Consider the following 7386-nt stretch of genomic DNA (forward strand, 5'->3'; position numbering starts at 1 on the left):
GAATCCCTTTCAAATAGCCATGGTTAATCCCTGTAACGTGGGAAATATTCTTAAGTGTCTAAATAAGAATAACCTGATTCAGAGAATGGGCAATGACAGTCACATCACTACGCCAAAAGAAAGAGAGAACAGCCCCTCCTGACCAACCCCATGCTGCAGGCTCAAAGTTATCCTGCCTTCACAAGGCCCAGATTGTCCCATCAGGAACATATTCCATTTACTACATCCTAACACAGGGGCAGAAGAAAACTTTATGGATGCTGAGAACAATCCCCATTCTCTCATCCATCCTCTGCTGACAGCACAAAGGTCCTGTTCCACCACAGCCACAGAAACACCTTGAAATGAATAGGCATAACACCTTACCCCATCAGGAGAACAGAGATGATATGGCAGTCATAAAGCAGATGCTTTGCCTTTATTTTCTGGAGGAAGCCACAGGGCCCCTCAGTTTGGCTGACAATTTCATTTAGCTCTGAAATCATCTGCTTTCTCTGCTATCAGGAAGCAGGGAGAAATGGTGTGGGTATGTCCATTCAGGAGACACATCCCACCATATGGCCAGAGGAATGCCTACCCGCATGCACGCACACGCGCAGAGCTAACTTTGGCGCCCGCAAGGCAGCCTGCGACCTTTCGGCTGAGATGCTCCGGCAGCCCCAGGTGGGCAGGGGGTGATGAGTCACTCCTTGGGAGCAGCCTTGCAAGGAGCTTATGATGCATGCGAGCTCTGCAGCAGACTTCAGGAGTTTTAGTCATTAGAAATCAGAGAGCTGGTGTCTTCTGAGAAAACCCATCTCTTGAGGAAAGTAGGAAAAGAGAAGCCTGGGGAGCAAAGCTTGCCAGAGAAGAAGTGGTACAGATTTCCCACTACTCCTGTCATTTTGTCGTCCCCAAAACTGCATAAAGCACCATAGGGCAGAGGTTTCTACAGCTCATTTATGCTCTCTGGATCAGAAAGATCACATCACCCTTCACCACAGCCCTTCCCCATCCCAGCCCATCTGCTGAGCGTTCAGGAAGCTCTCCTCCACATCAAGCAGCCACATCGGGTCCCTGCACCCTGGAAAAGCCTTTTCCTCCTAACTGGATACAGACAGCTGCCTTTGGTTGCTTCCCTTCCTCAGTCTCATCCCCTCACTCTTCACTGTGATTTCTCATCCCTCTGATGCCCCAGCAGCGTGACAGGCAGGACCCCAGGTCTGCTCCCACTGGACTAAACTCCAAAGCTCTTCCTTGCACTACCACAGTCTGACACACAGGCACAGCTTGAGCTTGTCTGTGTTTGGGACTGCTACAGCCACAATATGAGACAACCTCTTCCCAGGAGAGGAGCTCCCCTACCCACCTCTCTACAAGGTGCTGAGTCCAATTTTTTGTAGCAGCAACAATAAAAAAGCATCAGAGCTGAGTAGAGGGGGCAAGAGCATGCCCTGTGCATGCAGGCATTAGGAGTCCCTTCTCTGTTGTCCTTAGCTCTCTTTCTCTCCCTCCACCCCAGATCTCCTCCAGCATTCCTGTGTAGCACTTGCTGTCTCGGCCAGCATCTGGAGCTACTTGGCAGTGCACATCACTGAGCTCTGGAAAAGTCTGGAGCCGTGCTCTATCCAAAGCTGCATTACATGATGAGGCAACACAGAGGAGGGAAGCAGATGGGGAGGGGCCCAAGACATAGTCTGTGACCCCAAATACTAATTGCTTTGTACATGTGCAATCAACACACTCCCAAAGAGCTAGAGAGGCAGATTTCCCAAAGGTCTTGGGGTGGATACGTGACCACTGGCCTTTGGAAGCAACAGACAAACAGCTGTAACAACTAGCCACATAACCTTAGGTGGTGCCATTGGCTCTGGAATGCTTTTTTTCTTAGCCTTGCTGAGAAGGTGCCTGAGCTTAGACAGGCTACAGAGCTCTGCGCATGTAGATGAGCACAGGCTTTAAGGACAGGAGAATCCCAGACAACAACAGGCCACTCTAGATGTACTGCAGATTTCATGTTAGCAGACAGGTACAGCTCTGAATACAGGAACTGGCAGTAAAATCTTTACAGTTTTGTCTTTGCCAGTTCTGTGAAATCTGTCCAAGGGACATTTTGCTGGTCCCTCGAGACCACTCAAGGGATCAGCAAAAATCATCGCTTCTATTAGCAACAGAGCAGGAAGGTAGGCAGCCTGTTCGGAAGTGCTTTGGGATGGTCCCTGCAGGCAGTGGGTTTCTTACAAAAGGTTTACTGTAGGTGCCATTCATTCACGGCTGGTTAGTTTAGGGGAAGCCTAGGGAATGCTGCATTAATATTAATTTATTTTCAACTGTTTTGCTGGTGTTTTTTATCCATGCTCACTCTCTCCAGTTTGCTGGTTAGGCCAGCCTCAGCTGCATGTTCAGCTGCTTCTCCCATGGCAGTCTCCATGTTTTCTTTCACACGGGGCACCTCTGCCTTGCCTGGAGGATGTTATACCAACTCCTCCTGCTTCCTGCTCCCTCTTTCTCCCCCGGTACTGAAGTGCTTAACTGGGTCATGGGCTTGTCCTGCAGTCACAGTGACAGTCACCCCAGTGAGGATGCACCCACTGTTTGGGCTGATAATGCCACCTGGGGTTTATAGGTGGTTTATAGATGTGCTGTCCTTGGGCATTTTATAATATTTTTAGGAACCAGAGCAAGCCATGAGTGCAATCCCAAGGTGACATCTAAGCACATCTGTACACAGACACTGGACCAAGCCCTGAGCAAAGCACCTCCTCCACGGCACAGCCTGTGCAGAGCAAAGCACTGTGAGAAACTCCCTGGTCCTCTACACAGTGCTGGGTGGGTACAGAACTTCATCCAACATGGGAAAGATGCTGCTCCTGGGGCATCTGTAGTGCCACTGCTCCCAGGGGCAGCAAGTGCCCTTCCCTGCAGCATGAACTGTGTTGTTCCCGTTCATGGTGGCTATGTGGGTCCTGATGAGCTGCAAATGGCACCGCATGAAGCCTTACTTGTTCCTGGGACTCATGCCGATCATTTGGTGCTTGCAGAAGCCCGGCAGCACCTCCCCTACAAGCAGCTGTGTTGTAGGTGTCTGCAGTATACGTGGGTGCTTGCTGAGAAAATGCTTCCCAAGCTGAGTGCCTCTGAGGGTGGATAAAGGGGCTCCTGGCTCCCAAGCATGGGTGTCCTCAAGTGCCCAAGTCAGACACCCTGTCCCAGTCCTGAGAGCTGAAGCAGGTTCCTGGGTGTCAAAGGCAGCAGATCGGGTGCCTTCAGAGGATCTATGCTGAATCCTCAGGCATTTCTTCAGGTGGAAGGCAGCCAAAACCAGAGCACTGCAGCCCAGGACCAACCTTACTCAGGTTCCCCTCGCCCACAATAGCACAGGGCTGAGATGCATGAGCAGCAGGAAAGCTGGCAGCCTAGGCAGGTCCCAGGTTGCTCCTGGAGCAGGGACCCCACACAGCCTTGGTGGGCTGTGGGCAGCTTGTGCCAGTGGTGGGGAGCTGAGGCACCTGAGATGTGCTAGGCCCAGGGGAGTGCTGCTGGGTTCAGTAGGGCAATGTGAGCAAGAAGGACAAGAGCTCTCATCTGTGTGAGAGCAAGGAGGCAGCTTGCAGCAACACACATTTAAAATGACATTGATGTGAGAGGGAAAGAGAGAGGTGGGTGTCCAGCATACCTTGGGCAGGGTCACGAATAAGGGATTGCCCAGAGGGTGAAAGCCTGAGCTGAGACAAGAATACAGCAGAGCCTCTCTCTGCCCCAAGCTGGAGGGGTTGCAAAAGGAGAGAACCTGCCATGGATGAGGTTCTAAAGCAGCAACTGAAACCCAGCAGCTGCTGCTGGCTAGGATTCATTCTGTTAACTAATTAAATGTGTGCTGGGCCAGGGAGAAGATGCCAGTTTCCCTGTAGCTTCTCTCTCTGGGAGTCTGAGGATGACAGAAAGGGTAGTGGGCTGTTTGCTCCCTCTTAATCCCCTTTCTGAGGGTTTCCCTCCACAGTTGGAGATCAAGGGGTAAGTGTGGTTGCTTCTACCTACGCCTCTGCTCCCCAATGGCAGCAGCCCCCGCTTAAATGTCTGTGCTGCCTTCAGCTTAATATCTTCTGTGGTGCTTTGATCTTGTATTTAAATACAGCTGGTTGTAAAGGAAGACAGAAAGTTTCCCAGCTGAGATTTGAGTTCCAGTCTCTCTCTCCTCCCAGTACTATCAGCGTATCAGATTTTGGAAGATTGACCATTTCCTTGGCTAATCAAAATAAAGGGGAATAGAAGAGGAGTGTAAATTCTCAAGAACAATTACTTTCAGGTTATTTTTCAATATTTCTTTTTTATATTATTTTAATTTAAACTTCGAGCTGGCCTATGTATTCTATGTATTGCACATCCAGCCTTAATCACGGCAGCAAATGAGAAGCTTGTAACTCTGATAGATTTCCACCACAAGCTCTCTATCTTTCCAGAAACACTGCTCTCACCGCATCCTCTCTCCCATCCTGAACGTGTAACATGTATTTCTGGTTCCCACATTTATGACCTGGCATTTAGCTGCATTAAACCAGGGGCTGTTTTATCACATCCAATTTACTAAGTGATATAAACAACACCACCTGATTACCCCACTCTTGTCATTATTTACTGCTTCAGCAGTCTCTCAGTGTCATCTTCAAACTTTATCAGTAATGATTTTCTGTTTTCTTCCAGATCATTGCTAAAGGTACAGAATAGCATGGAGTCCAGGGGAGGTACCTGTGGGACCCAATTAGAAATGGCTGCACTGAAGGCTGATGTATCATCAACAATTATATTCTGAGATCTAGAAGTTAGCCAGTTTTTAAACCCAAGCTAATCATGCCATATTCATCTGTTAAGTACAAATGAAAAGCCAGGTCGAAGATAACCAGATTAACTCTTGGCATCGGCAGCCCACTAAAAGCCCTATGAAGCTTCCTTGTATTGGGAGGAAAAAAAAAACAAAACAAAACAAAAACACCCAGTCCCAAGTCTTTCATTTCCAACATGACCTTCACAAGACAGTATGTTAGTGTCAGCTTCTTTCTCATGTCTCTTTTCTGCTAAGAAGGGTTCATCTCCTGGTGCCCAAGAAGATGCAGGGACAAGGGAACTAATAAACAATAAAAAGGCGCCTTCAGAACCTGTTCCCTTGGGCTCGGTGTTCTTGGCAAGCAGATAAAGAATTTTAGAGGCTCTTGGAAATGGGTGTTGCAACTCTATAAGAAAACCATCCTCCTTCATTTCCTCCATTACAAACAACACAGGCCCCAGATCAACTATTTATTAAAACTTGTTAGCTGGGAAAACAAGGGTGGGGGGGAGGTAGAGGGGGGTTAATTAAATTAAAGTCCTCTCTAAAGAGAATGCAATTAGGATATTGATTGCAAGAAGTGCCAAGTTAATTGGGCATGTGACACATTGACATTTTTCACAATCAATAAACCTGCAACACCTTCAAAGAAATCTCAAGCAGCACACAACCACATCAGGGTCAAAAATGCAATAAATATCTTGAGCTGATTATAGCCGTTGGTTTCTTTCATGTTTTCTCAATACAGAAAGCTGTCTGACAGGGCAGCTCTTTCCCCATGTGGCTTTAATAAAAGTCTTTGATGGAACCAATGCAAGCCTTTCAGCTTTTCTCTCTCTCCTTTTTTTTTTTTTTTTAGAAGAAATCTTGTCAGCTTCAGTCAGCTTTGCCTTTCTGTTCTCTGCCAATCACCAGGAAGAAAAGGGCTGGAGAGGGCTGGATAAAGCCAATTAACAGAGGTAGCAGAGGAGTGACAGAGCAACTGGTAGTGATGTTCCAAGGGCAGGCAGGTGCCTGGAGACTGCTCCAGATCAAGCCCAGCATGACATTGTATGTGTCCTGGGAAAGAGCCTTACTGCAACAAGGGATGGGTGCAGTTCAAGGACAGCCCCTTCCTTTTCTTCCTCTTTTATCTGTTTGGAACGGGCGTCCATCCCCCTAGATCAGCCCAGGCTCTCCTGACAGATGGGTCCAGGGAGCCCCCAGTCTTGCAAGGGCAAGCTGCCTTCCAGCACTGCCCGGCACAGCACATCCTGCTGCAGCCTGACTTCTCCCCTACAGCACAGGCACGCTCTCTGCAGATGGGGCTGGAGGAAGGATGCTCCTTCTGACAGAGAAGAGGAGGGATGGTACTGCAAGAGGCAAGGGGGAGGAGTGAGCAGAGGACCAGAATGGATGATTTAGTCTGCTAAATGATACCAGTCTGGGCTGCCTGGAAAGCCCTGGCCCTGCTGCAGTGCACAAGTGCCTTTGTGTATGTATGGGAGCTGAGCTGCAGTCTGGCTGTTTTCCTCGCCTGAGCCCACCTCCCCTCCTTTTGCCTCTCCCTTTCATATAGGGATGGCTGGGTGCTGCATTATTTCAAGATGTTCCAGGAGGACATCATTGAAAGCTGCCAACCTGATGGGGCTGATCTGTCCCAGGATGCATATCGGAACATGTATTAAAACATGTTCAATATCTTTCTTGTCCTGGGAGGAAAGGGGACTAAGGCTGGCTTTTCCCATCAGAAAAATGCTGGGAGGTAGGAGGTGTGGGTTTCAGCTCCCAGAGACCAAGATGAGACTAAATGCAATTTTCTGCCTCCCAGATGAACACCCTACACATAGTCGGTGGCTCTTCTTTCAAATGTGGTGGCTGTAGGGTCACCGTCACCTCCTCAGGAGCTGTGCAGCAATACTGCGAGCTCTGCTCAGTCTTTCAGAACCAGTAACCAAAGCTACCTTAATCCTCTAGAGCAAGGCTTCACTGGGAAAGGGCCAGGGGACAGATCCTGAACAGTGGCATCCTACATCTCTTATTCACTGAGTGCTAAATTTAAAATTGCCCAACTCACTGATGAGGCCCAGAGGTCATGTATGCACAGTGTTATTGTGAACTAGTGGAAATATACACCCAGGCTAGACTTACTGCAAATTAAACTTTTCAGCCCTTTAAAATATTTGCTAAGGAGACCTGGGCACTTTCCCTACTCTAACAGGATTATTGCCATGGATAAGCCCATTGGTACATCTGCTGCTTACATTTGTGAGTCAGACATTTTGTTTCCTGTTGCAGTGCTATATAACTTGCACCGAGAAATTATTGTGCTCTCTCAGAAACATCTGTGAGAGGATATCATAGCCACGACCTAGCATGCAGACACAGTTATTAATTGTCTGTCATTCCTGTTAACCTTATGTAAGACTACACTCAATAATTAACTTGTACAATTACAACTTGACAGTGCCCATGAAAGAGGTGTCCTGCAAGTGCTGCCCAGCACACGTGCTGCCTCATTAGTGGCATCATCCAGACCTTCTCCTATCACAGAGTGCCTGTGCTTTGTTTCTCTGGGCTTGACGTATCTCACTTTGTACAGAGAC

At 48.3% G+C, this 7386-nt stretch overlaps 1 long non-coding RNA gene across 1 annotated transcript; it reads left to right on the forward strand.

The window, feature by feature from the left end:
• The first annotated feature begins 2925 nt into the window (after positions 1 to 2925).
• LOC106047468 (uncharacterized) lies at positions 2926 to 4854 on the forward strand. The gene is made up of 3 exons (XR_001213781.3): positions 2926 to 3993; positions 4115 to 4285; positions 4681 to 4854. It is a non-coding gene; the product is annotated as an uncharacterized lncRNA (long non-coding RNA).
• The last annotated feature ends 2532 nt before the right edge of the window (positions 4855 to 7386 follow it).

This window comes from Anser cygnoides, chromosome 17 (genome assembly GCF_040182565.1).
Source record: "Anser cygnoides isolate HZ-2024a breed goose chromosome 17, Taihu_goose_T2T_genome, whole genome shotgun sequence".
NCBI lineage: Eukaryota > Metazoa > Chordata > Aves > Anseriformes > Anatidae > Anser > Anser cygnoides.